Source organism: Bos indicus x Bos taurus, chromosome 10, assembly GCF_003369695.1.
Source record: "Bos indicus x Bos taurus breed Angus x Brahman F1 hybrid chromosome 10, Bos_hybrid_MaternalHap_v2.0, whole genome shotgun sequence".
Classification (NCBI taxonomy): Eukaryota; Metazoa; Chordata; class Mammalia; order Artiodactyla; family Bovidae; genus Bos; species Bos indicus x Bos taurus.
In genome coordinates this window covers 5,973,887-5,997,203 of record NC_040085.1, presented here as the reverse complement: position 1 = coordinate 5,997,203, position 23,317 = coordinate 5,973,887, and the positions used below count along the sequence as shown (strand labels likewise).

At 42.8% G+C, this 23,317-nt stretch overlaps 2 non-coding genes across 2 annotated transcripts; both read right to left on the bottom strand.

Moving 5' to 3' along the window:
* Positions 1-9,923: 9,923 nt before the first annotated feature.
* Positions 9,924-10,039, bottom strand: LOC113900562. Its single transcript, XR_003513195.1, has one exon. It is a non-coding gene; the product is annotated as a U5 spliceosomal RNA (small nuclear RNA).
* Positions 10,040-15,178: 5,139 nt separating this feature from the next.
* On the bottom strand, positions 15,179-15,296 carry LOC113900564. The gene has a single exon (XR_003513197.1). It is a non-coding gene; the product is annotated as a U5 spliceosomal RNA (small nuclear RNA).
* Positions 15,297-23,317: the final 8,021 nt, after the last annotated feature.

Sequence of the window (23,317 nt, the reverse complement as noted above, 5' to 3'; positions counted from 1 at the left end):
CATAATAAACTCCTACTGAACACTGTTTAGTAACAGTATTTGAGCTGAAACTCCAATACTTTGGCCACCTGATTTGAAGAACTGACTCATTGGAAAAGACCCTGATGCTGGGAAAGATTGAAGGCAGGAGGAGAAGGGGACCACAGAGGATGAAATGGTTGGATGGTATCACTGACTCGATGGATGTTTGAGCAAGCTCTGGGAGATGGTAAAGGACAAAGAAGCCTGGCGTGCTGCAGTCCATGGGGTTGCAAGGAGTCAGACACGACTGAGTGACTGAACTGAACTGAACTGAACTACTGTTTATTGATTTGGTGCTTTTAGTTCAGCTAGTTCTGGATTTTTGGAAGTACTCAGCTTCTTAGGGGCAGAGCTGGGATGAGAACCCACATCTCCCCGTCCAGTTTCATGCTCTTGCCACAACCCCACTGCCCAGACTTTTGTCTGATCTACAGTAGTCATATAAGGATGTGAGAGTTGGACCATTAAGAAGGCTGAGCACTCAACTGTGGGGCTGGAGAAGACTCTTGAGAATCCATTGGACAGCAAGGAGATCAAACCAGTCAATTCTAAAGGAAATTAACCCTGATTATTCATTGGACTGATGGTGAAGCTGAAGCTCCAATATTTTGGCCACCGAATTTGAAGAGCTGACTTTTGGAAAAGACCCTGATGCAGTGGGCAAATTCTTTCACTATGTGGGGTTTCAAGAGAAGAAACAGGAAATTGTGTCTTTGAGGAAGGTCCTGGGAATGTTTGTGGAATGAATGAATGGAGCATAATGGGGTAACAGGAGCCCTGGGAGAGATTGAACAGGAGAGGTTGTTGGTCTCTTCATCAAAAGAAAGGGTCAGAAAGTCCCCTGTGTCACCTTGGGAGGTAAATTACCTTTGAGGAAATAAAGAGGCTTCTCTGTGGTGGAGAAAGGGTTAGACAACCCAATTGTCCTGGAAAGGGGGCGACATTGGAATTTCTATGTGTTCTGGACCATCCTGGGGCTGCCATTAGAAAGACAGGATGGGAAGTGGATCTGGGGGTGGGCTTTGAAAGGAAGGGCAGCTAGCACTTGGGATTTGGGCCCAAGGAAATAGATGTGTATCTGGGGCTGCCCTCAGCAATGTGACAGACTGAAAACAAGGAAGGGATATTTTCATGCCCCGAAGACACCCAAATCAAGGTGCCACCATTGAATGGAAGTCCCCGTCTGTATGATCAGACCACCCAACATGGTTGTTCTCTTGCTCTCTATACCTCCCTGACCTGTCCCTGCCTCACCTATACCCTCCTCACCCGACTGACCTTCCCTCTTAACCATAGAGCCTAATCACGGGGGTAAGCCTACATACTGGCTCCCGGCCCCAGCTGGCGCTTGTTGTAATATTCCCATCAGAACTGCTCCACCAAGGTGATTTATTAAAGGGGCAGTGCAAGGCGTGGGCCTCTGCAGGTTTCTCTGGCGACCGACAAACTGATCTGATGTCAATTCTCTCTGTAACTGGTAACCTACTTCCTTTCCCAGAAGTAAGGACTGCTGGTGAGGTGTCTCTCCAGGGCCTTGCTTCAGTATGTAGGATCCCCTCATCCATTAAACCATGGAGGCCTCTGTTGCTGACTCCAGGCTCTTTCTTCCGACTTGAGGCTGGGCGAGTACAGCGCTTGCAGGCCTGAGGGGTGCAACCCAAGCTGTCCTTTGCGTCCTTGAGGTGCTGTTAGCTTGGTGATGAGGCGTGGCCAAGAGCAGTACTGGCTGCAGGGCTTTTGTGAGGAAGGAACCAGAGGCTCTCAGACCTTGAGAGTTTGGGGCAAATGGTGTGTGTGTGTGTGACCTGGTTTCTGGTTTTATTTGCCGCAGTGTGCCTGGAGCAAGATATGCCTGTTTCTGAAGACACAGGGAGGGTCTCTGCAGGAAGCCTCTGATTTACTGTCTAGTTTTGAAAGACAAGAGTAATGTTTTATTTGGCATATCACTTTTAAACATCTCCCTTTTGAATCCATTCTCTCTTCTGCTTCCCACCACACCCTGCGAGGCAGGCAGGGAGACACCTCTATTTTCTCACAGAGAGGACTGCCTCCTGTGGAGATCACTTAGCGGGAGACTGTCTTTCTCCTGCGGCTCCTTTCACGGTTCCACGGTCCTGGCCAGGGACGACAGGAAGGACGAGACTGAATCTGTCGAGGGGAGTGTCTTTCTAGCCTGGGAGGAAAGTCTAGCCCGCGGTGACATCCAGCAGAACGTGAAACCAGCTGTGCTGTCTTAAAATATCACTGCAAGAAGGGTTCAGAGAGGGAGAGTCGAGGTCTTTTCCTTTTCCAAGAGTATTAAAATCAGCTTGTTGAGTGCCATGACAAGGCCTCTTGAAGTAACAGAAACATTTCAGAGAAAGTAAACACAAAAATACATTGAAAATGTAAACAGAGATTAGTCAGAAAGCAAAAGGTACTTTGGAGAGAAATGTCCAAATTTCGTGCTTTGAGAAAGAAAACTAATAAAATTGACAGATTCTGATGAGATTTATCAGATCAAAAAGGAGCGAAAGGATAGTAAGTAAATAGTATTGGGAATAAAAAAAGGGGACATAACTGAAGGGACAGCAGAGACCTAAATAATAGAGATTATAAACACCTGTGTGCCGAGAAATCTTACAACTGCAGGAAATGTATTGTCTATGTATCTCTCTTAGAAAAACTGACTCAAGAAGACAGAAGAGTTAAATGTCTATAACTAATAAAAACAGGAATCAGTAGCAAAGTTTTAGGCCTCAAATGAAAATTTTCTATCTGCAGCAACACGGGTGGCCCTGGAGGGTATTACGCTAAGTGCAGTGAGTCAGACAGAGAGACAAGTACTGTATGTTACCACTTATATGTGGAGCCTAAAAAATAAGCAAACGAAACAACAAAACAGAAACAGACCCACAAGCATACAGAATACAGTCAGTCAGTCAGTTCGGTCACTCAGTCGTGTCCGACTCTTTGCGACCCCATGAATCGCAGCACACCAGGCCTCCCTGTCCATCACCAACTCCCTCCCGGAGCACTCAGACTCACGTCCATCGAGTCAGTGATGCCATCCAGCCATCTCATCCTCTGTCGTCCCCTTCTCCTCCGGCCTTCAATCTTTCCCAACATCAGGGTCTTTTTAAATGAGTCAGCTCTTCGCATGAGGTGGCCAAAATATTGGAGTTTCAGCATCAACATCAGTCCTTCCACTGAACACCCAGGGCTGAGAGAATAAAGAAGCGGTAACCAATGGGGAGAGGGAAAGGAGGCGGGCAAGGCAGGGGTAGAGGATTAAGAGGTACAAACTACTATGTATAAAATGAACAAGTAAGTACCAAGGATATATTGTACAGAACAGGGGATGTAGCCAATATTTTATTGTAACTTTAAATACAGTATAATCTATAAAATGTGAATCACTATCTTATACTCCTGAAACTAATATAATTTTATAAATCAACTATATCTCAATTTTAAAAAATAAATAATAGATAACTAATGGGAACCTGACTGCATAGCACAGGGAACTCCAGTCTTGATGCTAAATGGTGTCCTAAACAAGAAGGAAATACAAACAAAAGAGTGGTGTTAGCAGTCCAGGGGATTCTCAAGCGTCTTCTCCAGCAACACAGTGTGATATATATATACACACATCACAGCTTTTGAACTGTGTTGCTAGAGAAGATTCTTTGAGAGGCCCCTGGACTGCAAGGCAATCAAACCAGTCAATCCTAAAGGAAATCAACCTTGAATATTCACTGGAAGGACTGATGCTGAAGCTGAAGCTCCAATACTTTGGCCCTGATGCAAAGAGCTGACCCTTTAGAAAAGACCTTGATGCTGGGAAAAATTGAAGGTGGGAGGAGAAGGGAAAGATAGAGGATGAGATGGTTGGATAGCATCACCAATTTAATGGTCATGAGTTTGAGCAAGCTCCAGGAATTGGTGAAGGACAGGGAAGCCTTGCAGAGAAGGCAATGGCACCCCACTCCAGTAATCTTGCCTGGAAAATCCCAGACGGAGGAGGCTGGTAGGCTGCAGTCCATGGGGTCTCGAAGAGTTGGACATGACTGAGCGACTTCACTTTCACTTTCACTTATTGGAGAAGGAAATGGCAACCCACTCCAGTGTTCTTGCCTGGAGAATCCCAGGGACGGGGGAGCCTGGTGGGCTGCAGTCCATGGGGTCACAAAGAGTCAGACATGACTGAGCAACTGAACAACAAAAATATATATATACACACATGTATAGTGATTCCCTTTACTGTAGGGTAGAAACTAATACAACATTGTAAAGCAATAAAAATTAAATAAAAATTTAAAAAGCAATAAAAATTAAAATTAATTAATAATATAACCAAGTTGGGTTTTCCAGTGGGCTGAAAGTCTGTGTCCCCTCCCACCAAATTCATATGTTGAAACCCTAAACCCAGTGTGATGAATTAGGAGACAGGGACTTTGAGAGTAATTAGGCCATGAGGGTAGAGCCCTCACGGATGGGATTAGTGCCCTTATAAATAAGAGGAGGCCAGAGTGCTAGCTGGCTCTCTTTTCTGCCCTGTGAGGATACAAGAAGTCAACAGTCTGCAACCTGGAGGACGCCCTTACCAGAACCAGCCCCGTGCTGGCATCCTGACTCCAGACTCACAACCTCCGGAGCTGTGAGAAAGAAGTCTCCGCTGTTACCCGGTTTATAGTATTTTGTCACAGCAGCCTAAGACAAATTTATCCCAGAAATGCAAAATTGGCTTAACATTTGGAAATCAATGTCACTCACCACATTAATAATTTAAAAGAAAAAAAGCACATGATCATCCTAATAGATGCAGCAAAACTTAAGTAAACAGAGAGTATAAGGAAATACTTGATAAAAGTTATCTAAAACTTAAACATCATATTCAATGGAGAAATATTTAAAGGCATTTCTTTTAAGATCAGGCGTAAGAAAAAGAGGTCCACTATCATTTCTACTTCATATTATATAAGATCAACGTTGTATATGCTAACTGTTCAATAATAAAAGAGAAAAAAATATCAGAAAAGGAGTTTTAAAAATTGTGTAGTTAGATAGTAAATTCAAATTATGAAAACTCCTTGGTAGTCCAGTGGTTAGGACTCCATGCTTTCACTGCAAAGGGCTGGGGTTTGATCCCCGGTTGGGGAACTAAGATCTCACATGCCACGCAGTATGGCCAAAAGTAAATAACTTATTTAATTAAATAAATATTAAATAAATAAATTCAGATCCCATAGGATTTTCTTTTTTTTTTTAATGTGGATCATTTTTTGTCTTTATTGAATTTGTTATAATATAGCTTCTGTTTTACACTTTTTTTTTTTTTGCCACGAGGTATGTGGGATCTTATAGAAACCTGCATCCCTTCCTTGCATTGGCAGAAGTCTTAACCACAGGACCACCAGGGAAATCCCCAGTAGGAATTTTCATAGAAATCAGAAGGCTATTCTAAACATTTTTGGAAGAACAAAGGATAGCCAAGTTACTCCTGAAAAGAAAACCAAAGAGAGGGATTAAGCCTACCACTTTCAAGTCTTACTATAAATCCACAGGAATTAAGATGTGTGATATTAGCTCAGGGATAGATAAGTTGGACCCACGGAACAGAATGGAGAGCCCAGAGTGTTTATGACATTGATTGTGGTAACGATTTCATGGGTCTGTGCCGCTGCTGCTGCTGCTAAGTCGCTTCAGTCGTGTCCGACTCTGTGCGACCCCATAGACAGCAGCCCACCAGGCTCCCCCGTCCCTGGGATTCTCCAGGCAAGAGCACTGGGGTGGGTTGCCATTTCCTTCTCCAATGCATGAAAGTGAAAAGTGAAAGTGAAGTCACTCAGTCGTGTCCGACTCTGTGTGACTCCATGGCCTGCAGCCTACCAGGCTCCCCCGTCCCTGGGATTCTCCAGGCAAGAACACTGGAGTGGGTTACCATTTCCTTCTCCAATACGCTACTTCAAATACAACTAACGCGACAGCAAAAAAACTCACATCTAATCTTATAATATATTAATATCACGGATCGTCACGGGTCTGTACTTAACTCCAAACTCATCACATTGTACACCTTAAACATGTGCAGCTTTTTGTAGGTCAATCACACCGCAGTAGAGTGGTTTGAAGAAAAAAACAGTGAGCACAGAAACATTCCCAGTCTTGCAAGGAAAGCTGATGTCTGTCAGAGCTGTCACTGCAGATCATTGGGGAGACAGCAATAAATAAAGAGTGCTGGGTGATTGTCGGAAATAAAAGTGACCCGCACTTCACACCATATAAGTCCCTTACATACAAATGAGTTCCATTCTGAGAGCACAGTTGTTTAAGTCCAGTTTGTTCATAAGTCCAGCAAAGTTAGCCTAGGTACCCAACTAACACAGTTGGCTATATAGTACTGTACAACTGAAGTGACTTAGCAGCAGCAGCACCATATAGATTTATAACATTTTTCACATGAATAATACATAACAAAACAAAAAATAAAGAAAACATTTTTAATCTCACAGTATAGTACCATGAAAAGTATGCTAGTTTCGGCTACATCACCACTGCTGTTACATTTGCTTCCGGACATCCTGGGCTTGAAATAAAGCTACTGTACTACTGTACTCTACATAGCACTACTCAGTAAGGTACACAAAAGCACAACCATTTGTAGAGGATGCACACACATGACAATGTATGCCAGACACGTGAGCTAACGTATGTGACTGGACATGTGAACACACATTTGCCTCTTTGAAAGTTCACAATGTGAAGGTTCATATGTAGAGGACTTACTGCACAAAAATTCAGTTCCAGAAGAATCAAGAACTTAAATATATGTTATGATATAACTTAATATACTTAATATATTTCATATTTATACTTATATATATTTTACTATATATATAGTATATATATTATAGTATATATAATATACATAGTGTATTATATATACTATATATATAGTATATATATTATACTAATATACTTAATATATTTCATAACAATATAACATTATGAAAAGCATAACTTTAAAAGATACAGGACTTCCTTGGTGGTCCAGCGGTTGACTCCCCACCTCCACTGCAGGGGGCACAGGTTTAATTCCTGGTAGAGGAAGTTCTGTACTGCCCTGGTGGCTCAGATGATAAAGAATCTGCCTGCACTGTGGTAGGCCTGGGTTCAGTCCCTGGGTTGGGATGATCCCCTGGAGGAGGGCACGGCAAACCACTCCAGTATTCTTGCCTGGAGAATCTCTATGGGCAGAGGAGTCTGGCGGGCTACAGTCCATGGGGTCACAAGGCTCCGGACATGACTGAGCAACTAAGCACAGCACACAGAGGAAGTTCTGCATACTGTGCAGTATGGCCAAAAAGAAAGAGAAAAAAATTATATATATATATAATATATAATATATATAATAATTATATATAAAAATATATATAATATATATTATTATATATAATTATATATATAATAAAAATACAAAGATATATAGAATTTAATAACTTGAGGCAATGAATTATTAAACACACACACAAAGGAAAAAATCAGAATACAATTTTTTTTAATAAGATCAATCTGACAATATTAAAATTTAGACCAGTTCACCAGAAGAGACTAAAAAAATTGGACAGGGAAGCCTTAAACTGCGAGAAGGAAATTGCACCACATAACCAGCAAAGAGTATGTATTTAGACTCTGGAGGACGTCCCTGGTGACCCAGTGGTTAAGAATGCGCCTGCCAGTGCAGGGGCTCAGGTTCCATCCCTGGTCTGGGAAGATCCCACCTGCCATGGGGCAACTAAGTTTGTGTGCCACAACTACTGAGTCTGTGCTCTAGAGCCTGCAATTCACAACATCTGAAGCCAGCGTGCCTGAAGTCAGTGCTCCGCAACAAGAGAAGCCACCGCAATCAGAAGCTGCAACAGGAGAGTAGCCCCCTGCTCGCAGCAACTAGGGAAAGCCTGAGTGGCAATGAAGACCCAGTGCAGCCATAAATAAATAAAAACCAAAGTCTTACTTAAAAAATAAAGTCTCCAGAGTCTGTATCAAAAACTACAACCACTTAGAAAATGACATTGCAGCAAAAGACAAGTACATGCATTTCATGGAAGAGATACCATGAATGGCCAAAACGTCTTTAAAAAGATGTTCAACCTCATTAGTAATTAAAGAAATGTACATTAAAACTAAGATATAACTACTTTATGATTACCAGATGGGCGAAATTTAAAACCTGAATATACCAAGGGCCAGTAAGGCTGAGAAACGATGGGAAAATACATAGGCCATTGGCGGAAGTATAAATGGGTACACTCGCTTTGGAGACAAATTATTATACCTGTCTGCCCTAAGAAATCTGTGACTCCATTTCATTCTTAGGGAAAGAAAGCCTTACACAGTCTCAACAAGAAAAACATTATTCTAATAACCAAACCTGTAATAAGTAAAACAGACAATCCAGCCCTAAAGCCATGAAGGGAGAATAAGATCTACAGTCTATTATACTTTGAGCTGGTTTTTTTTTAGTTACAATCTGGTTGAGCGTTTTAAAAACAAAAGTCCCAATTAAAACATTTCAATCATAAAATACACCCTGGACTTCAAACTTAATACAAAAGAAAAAACAATAACCACGTTTTTTCCCGAAATTATCTAACTAACCAGCCCCTAAAATAATCAAAACCCCCATCAACTTCACACATAACTGCTCATCAAGGAAGATTAAGCCATGTAAATAAAGAAAACAAACATACGCTATCACATTAATCACTTGTGATTAGAAAAGGCAGAAGAACCAGAGATCAAATTGCCAACATCCGTTGGATCATTGAAAAAGCAAGAGAGTTCCAGACAAACATCTACTTCTGCATTATTGACTATGTCAAAGCATTTGACTGTGTGGATCACAACAAACTGTGGAAAAATTCTTCAAGAGACGGGACTACCAGACCACCTTACCTGCCTCCTGAGAAATCTGTATGCAGGTCAAGAAGCAACAGTTAGGCATGGAGCAACAGACTGGTTCCAATTCGAAAAGGAGTAGGTCAAGGCTGTATATTATCACCCTGCTTATTTAACTTATATGCAGAGTATATCATGAGAAATGCTGGACTGGATGAAGCACAAGCTGGAATCAAGATTGCTGGCAGAAATATCAATAACATCAGATATGCAGATGACACCACACTTATGGCAGAAAGTGAAGAACTAAAGAGCCTCTTGTTGAAAGTGAAAGAGGAGAGTGAAAAAGTTGGCTTAAAGCTCAACATTCAGAAAACTAAGATCATGGCATCTGGTCCCATCATTGCAGAGCAAATATACGGGGAAGCAGTCCAAGAAGTTTTGGCGGGGGCTCCATAATCACTGCAGATGGTAACTGCAGCTATAAAATTAAAAGGCTCGCTCCTTGAAAGAAAAGATATAACCAATCTAGACAACATAGTACAAAGCTGAGACACTAACCTTGCCAACAAAGGTCCATCTAGTCAAATATATGCTTTTCCTGGTAGTCACGTACAGACGTGAGAACTGAATTATACAAATAAAAAGACTTAGCGAGCACTGAAAAATTGATGCTTTATTAACTACACTGTTGGAAAAAGACAATAAGAGAAACTAACCAATCCCATCTTAAAATCAGTCCTGAATTTTCATTGGAAACACCAGTGCTGAAACTGAATTGCCAATACTTAAAACCCCCTGAGAGCAAAAAACTGACTCACTCACAAACTGACTAAAAGTAAGGCGCATACATCTGTAATTCAATCACTAAAGATTATATAGTAATTTCCCAAAACCAACAGTAAACACACACAGCTTAACAAGCTTTCTCTAACTTTTTAGCACCTTAACAAGCTTTCTCCAACTCTTCAGTTGTATTTCCTATTTACGTGAATTAGATCTTATTTTTAACCAACATAAGTAGCTTTGCCGAAGCAAAGCCTCAAAAAATTGGTTTTAGACTCAGAGTTGTTCCTCTCCACGGAAATCTTTAGTAAAAGGCGAAAGATTTATACGATCTGAAGAGAAACCAGAGTATAACCTATCCCCTAGTAATTCACAGCTCCAGTAACAGAAACTCCTAGATCAGTGAGAGTGACTAGCTAACACCGAGAGCCAGTGCCTGAACAAAAATTTCTAGATTACTCTGTAAACAAGGGCCTAATTTCAGAAAACATAGGTAAAAGAAAATTTGAAGTTTTATAATTTTAAACGTGTACGGTGTGTAGCGCTGGGAGGGTATGCAAATAAGGCAAGTGGGCGGCCTCTCCGCTCGGGAAAGCTGTCTCCACGCACCGCCCCTGTGTCAGCACTAGGGGGCGAAGCGGCGGGCGGGCTGGCTGGCATGGACACGCCGCACCCAGCGGAGACCCGGGTTTCAGATGTTTTGTGTATGTCTGAGTTTGATTTCTGTTCCAGACTTTGCTGTTAAATTGAAAAAGAAAAAAAAAATAGCAAGTGACTGGCACCAAATTCATGACCGTGGTTCCTCCCTTCGGTGGATTGACGGTTTTCAAAGTTTGACAATTTCCTTTTTCTTGAACTGCGTGGTGGGCACACAGGTGTTTTGTCTGTTTGTACCATGCACGTCCAAGATGTACACTCTGGAATATTCTGCCGTTTGAGAAAAATTCACAGCCGTGTCCTGTTTAAAATTGGAGCTTTGGATATTCCCAGGGGGTCCAGTGGTTTGGGCTCTAGCTTTCACTCCCTGCTGGTTCCTTTACTGGTATGGGAACTGAGTGAAGTCGCTCAGTCGTATCTCTTTGCGACCCCATGGACTGTAGCCTACCAGGCTCCTCGGTCCATGGAATTCTCCAGGCAAGAATACTGAAGTGGGTTGCCATTTCCTTCTCCAGGGGATCTTCCCAACCCAGGGTAGGGGAACTAAGATCCCTCAAAATGCGCAGGCAAAAAAAAAAACAAACCAAAATGGCGCTTGCCGCGCTGGGTTTCAGATTTCCTGCCTCCTGATCTGATGCTACTTGTGGCGATGAAATCTTGTTATTTCAGCTTCAGACCTCGAGTCTCATCTTATTTAGAAAACAAACCAAAAAACCCCCATGAGCTGTACTCTCCTCTGCAGTGCTCAGGAACGGGCTCCGACAGTCTACAGAGACTCCTTAACGATTGTGGTAACTGAAAGTCTTGGGAAAGGAAATTGCAGTTCTTTGATTCTTTTCCGGAGGCCGTGTCAATATTCCACTTCCCAACTTTGATACCTCTCAGTTGTCATGTTTGGTTTGCTAGTTTTTCTGCTCACAATGTATTTGACATTATATTTGGTTTAAATTAGTCGAAAACAGCTTTTGGGGGATATAATCCACTTACCACACAGTTCACCCATCTAAAGTGTACAAGTAAATAAATGGCACCCCACTCCAGTACTCTTGCCTGGAAAATCCCATGGACGGAGGAGCCTGGAAGGCTGCAGTCCATGGGGTCGTTAAGAGTCGGGCACAACTGAGCGACTTCACTTTCACTTTTCCCTTTCATGCATTGGAGAAGGAAATGGCAACCCACTCCAGTGTTCTTGTCTGGAGAATCCCAGGGACGGGGGAGCCTGGTGGGCTGCCGTCTATGGGGTCGCACAGAGTCAGACATGACTGAAGTGACTTAGCAAGTGGCTTTTAGCATATTCAGAATGGTGCGATCATCTCCACAATCGGGTGGCGCTAGTGGTAAAGAACCTGCCTGCCAATGCCGGAGGCTTGAGAGACTCAGGTTCAATCCCTGGGTCGGGAAGATCCCCTGGAAAAGCAAATGGCAACCCACTCCAGTATTCTTGCCAGGGGAATCCCATGGACAGAGGAGCCTAGCAGGCTACGGTCTATAGGGTTAGAAAGAGTCGGATACCACTGAAGTGACTTGACACGCATGCACACAATAGTGTTTTTGTTTTGTTTTGGCAGGCCTGTGAACCATATGGGATCTTGGTTCCCTAACCAGGGGTGAAACCTGCACCTCCTATAGTGGAGGCAGGGAGTCCTAACCACTGAACTGCCAGCAAAGTCCCCACAATCTAGTTTTAGAACATTTTCATCAACCCCAGAAAGGAATAGTTCCCATTAGCAGTTATTCCCCAGCTCTCCCATCCCCCAGCCTCTGCCAAATACTGTCTCTAAAGTGCCTATTCTAGACATTTCACACCAGTGAAAACATACAACTCCCTGGCTTTTTGTGACCGGCTTCCTTCACTTAGCCTGTTTCTGAGATTCATTCACACCATTCATTCATTCATTTGTTTTGAGATTCCTTTGTGTTCTTCCATATTTCACAGTGTGATGGGGAGTTAAAGACCCACGGAGGTGCAGCGTTCTCACCCTATGACGATAGTTACACCTCACAGGGCCTGGCCAGGGGCTCAGTCACTGAGGGGACAGGAAAAGTGTTTCTCTGCTCCTAGATTGGGGGGGACCTCTGGTCTCTCCTTCATTCTGAAAGGGTCCTGGGCAGCTTTCACTTGCTAGAGAACTACAAGGAGGGTTAACTTGTTTTTTAGCCATTCCAAGCTCCATTGATGTTTCTAGGACTTCTGACTCCAGAGCATGGACACACCTCTGATTATAAATATGGGGTTTGAGGGGCTGGAACAATTTGTTTATAGTGTGCCTGGAATTTCCATTTCTGGCAACAATTCATACTAGTATGCAATGTAAGGTGGCAATCCCCAACCTGTTTGGCACCGGGGACAGTCTCATAGAAGACACTTTTTCCATGGTTGGGAGTGGGGGGATGGTTTCATGATGATTCAAGTGCATTACACTTATTGTGCACTTTATTTCTATTATTATTACATCAGCTCCACATCAGATCATCAGGCATTGATAAAAGGCATACTAAAAAATATAAAACATAAAAACCTTTATTGGAATTTTTTTAATTGAAATTGTGATTTGTTCTTGTCTTCTTCCTGACTCTAAAGGGAACATTAATAACACTTTCTGTTAGTGGTGTTTGCTCCAGGTTTTTGGTTGCTAAAATTCTTCCTTAGGTTAGGCAGATGTTAAATTTTACCTATATTGTTGTTAAGTCGCTTAGGCAGATGTTAAATTTTATCTATATTGTTGTTCAGTTGCTCAGTCATGTTTGACTCTTTACAACCCCATGGACAGGCAGTATGCCAAGCTTCCCTGATCTTCACCATCTCCTGGAGCTTGCTCAAACTTATGTCCATCAAGTTGGTGATGCCATGCAATCATTTCATCCTCTGTCAGCCCCTTCTACTTCCTCCTTCAATTTTTCCCAGCATCAGGGTCTTTTCTAATGAGTCAGCTCTTCATATCAGGTGGCCAAAGTATTGGAGCTTCAGTTTCCAATGAATATTCAGGATTGATTTCCAATGAATATTCAGGATCGATTTCCTTTAGGATGGACTGGTTTGATCTCCTTGCAGTCCAAGGGACTCTCAAGCGTCTTCTCTGCAACATCACACCTAAATGTATAATGAATGGGTATTTGAATTTATTCTTTTTCTGCATTTGTGGAATTATTATAGAATGCTTTTGGTCTAATCTCTTCCAGTGAGGGTCTACATTAAGAGATTAATGTTAAATCAGCCTTACCTGTTCTTATGGGTTGTTCTCTAGTTCCTTTTTGTTGTGGCAGGATCCCAGAGGCTACCGCTACAAGTGGCAGGTATGAGACTTAGAGCAACACCTAATCCTTCCAGATTCTGCAGTGGAGAAGCACGCTCCTGTGCAAGGTAGATTGGGCCTCTAGGTCTCAGCTCTTGTCCCTTTCTCCTTTCTGCTGCAGCCTCTGTTGGCCACAAGGGGGCGCTTGCTTCCCCTTTTAGTGCTCAATTCTGCCACAAGTACCTGCGTGCTGTCCGGCGACCGCATGGACTGTAGCCCGCCAGTCTTTTCTGTTCATGGGATTATCCAGGCAAGAATACTGGAGTGGGTTGCCATTTCCTCCTCCAGGGGCTCTTCCTGACCTAGGGAGGCAACCCGCCTCTCTTGTCTCCCTCGTTGGCAGGCGGGTACTTTACCACTAGCGCCACCTGGGAAGAAGCTTTGAAAACGTCAACGTGAAGTGGCTCAGTCGCGTCCGACTCTTCGCGACCCCATGGACTGTAGCCCGCCAGGCTTCTCTGTCCATGGGGATCCTCCAGGCAAGAATACTGGAGGGGGTTGTCATTTCCTTCTCTAGGGGATCTTCCCGACCCAGGGATGGGTCTCCCGCATTGCAGGCAGACTCTCTATTCTCTGCGCCAGCAGGGAAAGATACTTTAGGTGCAGAAAAATTACAAATTTACCCCAAAATAACTAACATCAAATGCTAAAGAATCACATTAAGCAAAGAAAATAATCGATAACAGGGCTGTAACTCCAAAATAGTGGCTCAAAGAAAAATAGTTTTATGAAAGTACTCTTAAATAAGATTAACTTTGGAAACTCCCTGGCAATCGAAAAGTTCGGACGCTGTGCTTTACTGCTGAGGTCCCAGGTTCAATTCCTGGCGGCTCACTCACTCATGTCTGACTCTGCGACCCCATAGGCTACAGCACACCAGGCTTCCTTGTATTTCACCATGTCTGGGAGCTTGCTCAAACACTTGTCCATTGAGTTGGTGATGTTCTCAACGTGTTCTCTAGAACCATTTTGTTCTCTACGTTGTCCCCTTCTCTATACAGGATTTGATTTCCCTGGTGGCTCAGAGGGTAAAGCGTCTGTTTTCAATGCGGGAGACCTGAGTTTGATCCCTGGGGTTCGGGAAGATTCCCCTGGAGAAAGCAATGGCAACCCAACTCCAGTACCTGGAAAATCCTATGGACAGAGGAGTCTGGTAAATACAGTCTACGGGGTCACAAAAAGTCGGACATGACGGTGTAGCTTCACTTCCACAGCATTTAAAGCACATGTGAATAACATTGTAGAAGCACCTCCAGAATTAATGTATTATGATAACAACATTTCGGAAACATATTGGAAAAACCTACTTGGTTCTAATAAGCTGTGTTAGTCAAAGTTGTTTCATCAGTTTATTTTTACTGACTTAATGAATTAACACCTCAAGAAACCTTTAAAAGCAAACGACAAAATCAGAAAGCCATACTGTACATACGTACCTACTGCTATTATATAACTAACGTGCTATTAACAGGTATATGACAAGGCGGTCGTCTATAAACACTACAAAACATACTAGTTCTTTCTTTTAGACAACAACAAACAGCCCCGCATTAAGCAAGGCTTACAAAAAATTAGTTTAAGACTCATAATTGTTCCTCTCCACGGAAATCTTTAGTAAAAGGCGAAAGATTTATACGTTTTGAAGAGAAACCAGAGTATACCTGTTGCTGCCCGTAATTCGTTTCCAGTAACTACAACTCCTAGTACACTGATGGTGACTATTTATTCCCAAGGTCACTACCTGAGGAAATTTACTCAAGGAATTCTGAAAATAATATTTTCACATTTAGAAAATTCAACTAAGTAAAATTTTTTTATTAAACTCGAAAACTATTAAACTGTTTGCAGTGCATTGTGGGTATGCAAATGAGCCTGAGTGATCGCCCTTCCCCCTCGTAAAGAACCATATTCAAACCCGGCTCTGGGGCCAACTTTAAGGGCCGACGCCATGGCTTGGCTGCCTATGATCTAAACTCCGGGTTGGTCTACTAGAGACATTCTGAGTTTATCTGTTCGCACACTGGGACTTTGATATCTTTTTTTTTTTTGGTATCTTTTAAATAAAATAATTTTCTGATAGTTGAGGTGGGGGCGGTCCTTGAGGATAGATAGCAAAGTAATTGTTAATATGAAGTCCAGAATAGTGGTTACTTACAGTAGGGAGTGAGGAGTGTGACTGGGGAAAGGACCACAGAGAGTTTCAAAGGTGTTGGCCCTATCTTTCTTCTTAAACTGGGAGGGAGGCAGCAAGGTACCTTTTTAAAAAATTTTCTTTATTTTGATGTGGATAATTTTTAAAGTCTTTATTGAATTTATTACAATATTTCTTCTGTTTTATATTTTTTGTTTTTTTGACCTCAAGACATGTGGGATTTTAGTTCCTTGGTCAAGAATCAAACCTACAACCCCCTGCATTGGAATGCCAAAGTCTTTACCACTGGACCACCAGGGAAGTCCCCATTTTATTACCTTTTCAATTATATTCAGATATCATATAACACCGTGTATCATATTCATGAGCATTGTGAATCTTCCCCATCATTGACGTCTATTTTTATGTCTTTTCATCTAGCTTTTTAAATTAAATATTTTATTTTAAAAAAATGCCTTTTTTGGGCTGCGTTGTTGCTTTTGCGCAGGCTTTCACTAGTTGTGGAAAGCAGGGGCTACTCTTCATTGTGGTGTCTGGCCTTCCCACTGCAGTGGGAGCACAGGCTCTGGTTTTGGAGCACAGGCTCTAGGTGCGCCGGCTTCATTAGCTGTGGCACATCTGCTCAATGGTTGCAGCTCACAGGCTCTGGAGCTCAAGCTTAGTTGCTCCAAGGCATGTGCAATCTTCCTGCAGCAGGGACTGAACCCAGGCCCCAGGCACTGGCAGGCAGATTTTTATCAACTAAGGCATCAGGGAAGTCCCTCCTACAGTTTTATAAATTTACAACAAAGATTTTTTTGGTTAGATTTACTTTACCCTTAATACTTTGTAGTTTGGGGGGCTAGTATAGATTTTTTAAATTAGAATTTGTTGTTGACATTATAGTATTAGTTGAATTTTATTTATTGCTCTTGCATGGGTTAAGCCCATGCACCACAGTTACTGAGCCAGTGTGTCTAGAGCACCTGATCTGCAACAAGAGAAGCCAATGCAATGAGCAGCCCACTGCAAGGAAGACCCAGGGCAGCCAAAAATAAATAAATAAATAAAATATATATTAAAAAGGGCTTCCGAGGTGGCGCCAGTGATAAAGAACCCGCCTGCCAATACAAGAGACATAAGAGATGCCAGCTTGATCCCAGCGTCCAGAAGATCCCCTGGAGGAGGGCATAGCAACCCACTCCAGTATTCTTGCCTGGAGAATCCCATGGACAGAGGAGCCTGGTGGGCTACAGTCCGTAGGGTTGCAAAGAGTTGGACACGACTGAAGTGACTTAGTATGCACATATATAAAGAGAAAAATGATCCTGCATCTTCAGTTTTTACTGGACCTCAAAAATTATTTGGTGGAATTGTTTTAATTAAGCTAATAGCATTGTACTCCTAGTATATTGCATTTTTTTTCTTCTTGCAGTGTAGGTGGATATTGAGTTAATCGTAAGTTTCCCTTTTAATATATAAATATGGAAAATTATACTCATAGATTTTGTATCATAAATTAACTCTGCATGTATAACCTAAACTCAATTTGGCAACAATGGATTTTTAAGTAGACAATTTTGTAAGAAAAGTTTCAAACATTTTAAAATTTTAAAGAAAAATTGTGAAGATAATGCAGAGTTTCTGTATACCCCACACCCAGTCATCCCAATCACTAATGTTATCAATATGGTACATTTATTATAATTGATGAATCAGTAGTCCATAGTTTATTCAGGTTTCCTTGGTTTTTATCTAATGCCCTTTTTGTGTTCAAGGATCCTACCCAGGATACTACATTTTATTTAGTAGTTGTGTCTCCTTAGGTTCCTCTGGCCTCTGAGTTTCGTAGACTTTCCTTGTTCTGATGCCTTTGAGTTTTGAGGTATACTGATATTGCATAGACTCTCCTTGTATTGGTGTTTTTCGTGTGTGGCTGTACTGGGTCTTTGTTGGGGTTGTGCAGGCTGTTCCTTGCAGTGCGTGGGGCTTCTCTAGTTGAAGCGCATGGTCTTAGTTGCCCCACAGCTGTTTTAGTTTCCTGACCAGGGATCAAACCGATGGCCTCTACATCGGAGTGTGGACCCTTAACCACTGGACCACCAACGAAGGCCCTCCTCCCCCATTGGGATTTGTCTGATGTTTTCTCATGATTGGTGGTGGTGGTGGTTTAGTTGCTAAGTCATGTTTGACTCTTGCAACCCCATGGACTATAGGCCACCAGGCTCCTCTGTCCATGGGATTTCCCAGGCAAGGATACCAGAATGGGTTGCCATTTCCTTCTCCAGGGGATCTTCCTGACCCAGGGACTGAACTTGTGTCTCCTGCATTGCAGGTGGATTCTTGACTGACTGAGCTACCAGGGAAACCCTTTCTCATGATCAGACTAGGGTAATATGTTTCTGAGAGGACGTCTACATAGGTATATTTCCATTTTCATAATTTCATTTCAAAGGTACATACATCAACATAATGTATCACTGTTGATATGATGACATTAATCAGCTCTAGAGAGGGGATGGGGATAGGGGTTGAATCAATCACCAGTGGTCAATGATTGGATCAACCATGCCTAAGTAATGAGGCCTCCATAAAAGTCCAAAAAGGATGGGGTTCAGAGAGCTCTGGGGTTGCTGAACACGTAGTGATGCTGGGGGAATGGTAACCCCCCACCCGAAAGAGCATGGAGAAAGCCCCTTCCCACATATTTGCCCTGTCATCACTTTCATTTGGCTCCTCCTGTGATTCTACATTTTTATACTCTAGGAAGTTAACTTTTTCTGAATTCTGTGAACCACTGCAGCAAATTAATCAAATCCAAGGACAGGGACATGGAAGCCTCCGATTTACAGCTAGTTGGTCAGAAGCACAGGTGATAACCTGGCCTTGAGATTGCAACAGAAAATTATGAGACATGCAAAGAAATAGGAAAGTGTGACTCATACACTGGGGGATAAACAGTCAACAAAAAGTGCCTGTGAAAGCAACCAGATGTTGGGTTTAACAGGCAAAGCCTTCAAAGTAACCTTTATAAATATGTTCAAGGAGCTAAAGGAAGTGATTGAAGAAAGAAAGGAAGGAATGAGGATAATGTTACATCAAATAGAGACTACTTTATTGATAGAAATAAAAGAGAAATTATTCAAAAAGAAACAAATGGAAATGCTGGAGTTGAAAAGTATGATAATTGAAACGAAAATTTCACAAGAGGGCTCAGTGGTAGATGTAAATTGACAGAAGAAAGAACCAGCAAATTTGAAGATAGACTGAGAGAGATTACATATTCCAAGAACAGAGAGGAAAACACTGAAGACAAGTTACCAGAGCCTCAGAGAAATGCGGGACACCATAAACACATCAACACATGTGTAATGGCAGTACCAGAAGAAGAGACACGAGAAAGGAAGAGAAAAAACATTTGAAGAAATAACAGCTAAAAACGTCCCAGATTATAAAAATAACCATTTACACATCCAGGAATCGAATGGATTCCAAATAAAATACAATTCAGTGAGGTCCACAGACACAGCACAGTATTGAATAAAAATGCCCAAAGCCAAAGACAAGCAGGGAATCTTAAAAACAGCAAGAGAATAATGCCTCATCACTTAATCATAATAGCCAAACGGGAGAGGCAATCCAAACGACTGCTCAGTAATGAATGGATAGACAGAAGGTGGTATATGCAGATAATGGAATAATATTCAGCCCTAGAAAGGAATGAAGTATCGATGCATGCTACAACACGGACGGACTTTGAAACATCATACTCGAAGGGAAAGAACAAGTCACAAAACACCACATGGTATGTGACTCCATTATGTGAAATGGCCAGAATGGGCAAGCCTAAAGAGACAGAAAGCAGATCAATGGTTGCTTAGGGCTGGCGTACTTGAGAGCATAGGGTGGTGATAGCCTAAGTATATAGGATTTCTTTTTGATGTGGTGATAATGTTTTTAAATTCACGACAGTGATGGTTGCACATATCTGCAAATGTACTAAAAACTCTTGTTTTACACTTTAAATGTGAACTGTGTGGGCTGTGGATTATATTTCAATAAAGCTGCTTTAAAAAAAAAATAAAAAGAACCACAGTGATATGGAACTAGATAACCCAGCTTGCTCTTAAGAGCTCCCAGCCTCTAGAGTGGCATCCTCAGAGACCTTTCCACACCCCCTTGAACATGGGTATTAACAGTGCGACTCTCATTTCATGTGTGAGACAGCATACTCAACAAAAAGGAAATTTCAGGTATTCATCCAACAAACACTCCTTGAGGCCAGTAAGGTGGCCTTGTCTAAGGGTCCACAGTGGATAAGAGCAGTAGTTCCCAGATCCCCCACCTCCCTGCCATAGGCTCTGCCTTTCTGGGTCTGACCTTTGGCAGCCATGTTAGAGTTCCTGAGTCCCGTGTGGCTCTTAGGATTTTCAGGACACTAAGGGTCTTTTTGGAATGAAAACCACAATCACAGAAAACTAATCAAACTAATCACATGGCCCACAGCCTTGTCTAACTCAATGAAACTATGAGCCATGCCGTGTAGGGCCACCAAAGATGGATGGGTCATTGTGGAGAGTTCCGACAAAACATGGTCCACTGGAGAAGGGAATGGCAAACCACTTCAGTATTCTTGCCTTGAGAACTCCATGAACAGTATGAAAAGGCAAAAAGATAGGACACTGAAAGACGAACTCCCCAGGTCAGTAGGTGCCCAGTGTGCTACTAGAGAACAATGGAGAAATAACTCCAGAAAGAATGAAGAGATGGAGCCAAAGCAAAAACAACACCCAGTTGTGGATGTGACTGGTGATGGAAGTAAAGTCCAATGCTGTAAAGAGCAATATTGCATAGAAACCTGGAATGTTAGGTCCATGAATCAAGGTAAATTGGAAGTGGTCAAACAATAGATGCCAAGGGTGAATATCGACATATTAGGAATCACTGAACTAAAATGGACTGGAATGGGCGAATTGAACTCAGATGACCATTATATCTACTACCGTGGGCAGGAATCCCTTAGAAGAAATGGAGTAGCCATCATGGTCAACAAAAGAGTCCAAAATGCAGTACTTGGGTGCAATCTCAAAAATGACAGAATGATCTGTGTTCATTTCAAGGCAAACCATTCAATATGACAGTAATTCAAGTCTATGCCCAAACCAGTAATGCTGAAGAAGCTGAAGTTGAATGATTCTATGAAGACCTATAAGACCTTCTAGAACTCACCCCCCCCCCCAAAAAAAAAAGATGTCCTTTTCATCATAGGAGACTGGCATGCAAAAGTAGGAAGTCAAGAGATACCTGGAGTAACAGGCAAATTTGGCCTTGGAGTACAAAATGAAGCAGGGCAAAGGCTAACAGAGTTTTGCCAAGAGAACGAACTGTTCATAGCAAACATCCTTTTCTAACAACACAAGATAATCAGTTTGATTAATATAATCAGTTTGATATAATATAATCAGTTTGATTATATTCTTTGCATAGGTGCATAGACAAAGGTGGAGAAGCTCTATACAGTTAGCAAAAACAAGACTGGGAGCTGACTGTGGCTCAGATCATAAACTCCTTATTGCAAAATTCAGACTCAAATTGAAGAAAGTAGGGAAAACCACTGGAGAAGGCAATGGCAACCCACTCCAGTACTCTTGCCTGGAAAATCCCATGGATGGAGGAGCCTGGTAGGCTGCAGTCCATGAGGTCGTGAAGAGTCAGACATGACTGAGGGACTTCACTTTCACTTTTCACTTTCATGCATTGGAGAAGGAAATGGCAACCCACTCCAGTGTTCTTGCCTGGAGAATCCCAGGGACGGGGGAGCCTGTGGGCTGCTGTCTACGGGGTCACACAGAGTTGGACACAACTGAAGTGACTTAGCAAAGAGCCTCTTGATGAAAGTGAAAGAGGAGAGTGAAAAAGTTGGCTTAAACTCAACATTCAGAAAAGTAAGATCACGGCATCCAGTCCCATCACTTCATGGCAAATAGATGGGGAAACAATGGAAACTGTGACGGACTTTATTTTTGGGGGAGCTCCAAAATCACTGCAGATGGTGACTGCAGTCATGAAAATAAAAGACGCTTGCTTCTTGGAAGAAAAGCTAGGACCAACCTAGACAGCATATTAAAAAGCAGAGACATTACTTTGCCGACAAAGATCCATCTAGTCAAAGCTATGGTTTTTCCAGTGGTCATGTATGGATGTGAGAGTTGGACCATAAAGAAAGGAAGCACTGAAGAATTGATGCTCTTGAACTGTGGTATTGGAGAAGACTCTTGAGAGTCCCTTGGACTGCAAGGAGATCCAACCAGTCAATCCTAAAGGATATCAGTCCTGAATATTCATTTGAAGGACTGATGCTGAAGCTGAAACTCCAGTACTTTGGCCACCTGATTTGAAAAACTAACTCATTTGAAAAGACCCTGATGCTGGGAAAGATTGAAGGCAGGAGGAGAAGGGGATGACAGAGGATGAGATGGTTGGATGGCATCACCAACTGGATGGACATGAGTTTGAGCAAACTCCGGGAGTTGGTGATGGTCAGGGAAGCCTGGTGTGCTGTAGTCCATGGGGTCGTAAAGAGTCGGACATGACTGAGCAACTGAACTGACTGAAGAGTTTTTTCTGAGACCATAAGGCTCTCAGACACTTTTTGATGCTTCTGGAGCAGTACAGGTCTCACAGCATCCAGAGGTTTGATGTGGTTTGATGCGGACTCCTGGGAACAGCCAGCACTGATTGGAAGTGAGTGTGAGCCTGGGAAACCATGCGATGGCTGGTGGTCTAGTCTTGCTCTTTCTCCCAAAGTCATACATAAATGAGAGCAAGGACCTCTCCTCTGAGCTCAGGGTGCTACTCAGTCTGGATGGAGAAGGTTTGGGAAGTTCCTCCCTTGGAGGATGCTTGAGTGCGGAGGTGTGGGGAGGGTGTTGAGGGGCTTCTTGGTGTAGGAATTAGCCATCACGTGTGCTTAGATTTCCATGTGACCATGAGGCCAAAATGTGGGGGTTATCTTAATGGAGTTGTGAGTTGGCAGAGGGGATGAGGGTCTGTCCCTTCCCTCCTGCAGAACCGGGTCAATCTGCCCTCTGCCCGTCCCTATTACTTGTCTCCAGGGGGGCTCCCTTTCTTGGAGGCTCTCAAAGGTCTTGTCTGAGAAGCCAGAGACTTTTGCAGTGCAGTGAATTCTGAAAAGCAGAGGAAAGGTCTTTTGGTTTTTAGAATCTCGGATTCACGCAGCTGGCTGTGGAACCTTGGGCAATCATGGTAGCCCTCTGAAACCCAGTTGCTCTGGGTGTTAAATGACTTTTTCTGCGTCAGCCCGTTTTGGAGGGATTTGATTCCAGAGGGAGGCAGGAGGTAGTAGCAATTCTCCAGGTGAGACCAGCAGGCTGAGCCCGCGGTGGGTCAAAAGTGAGCCTGGGTCAGTTTCTACTCGGGGCTTCAGCTAGGATGGCCGCAGCAGCGTGGGCGACGCCGCCCGGGCCGCACACAGGTTAGCCGGGGACCACGCGAGCAAGGGCGCGCGGACGCTCCCAGCACTTGGGAG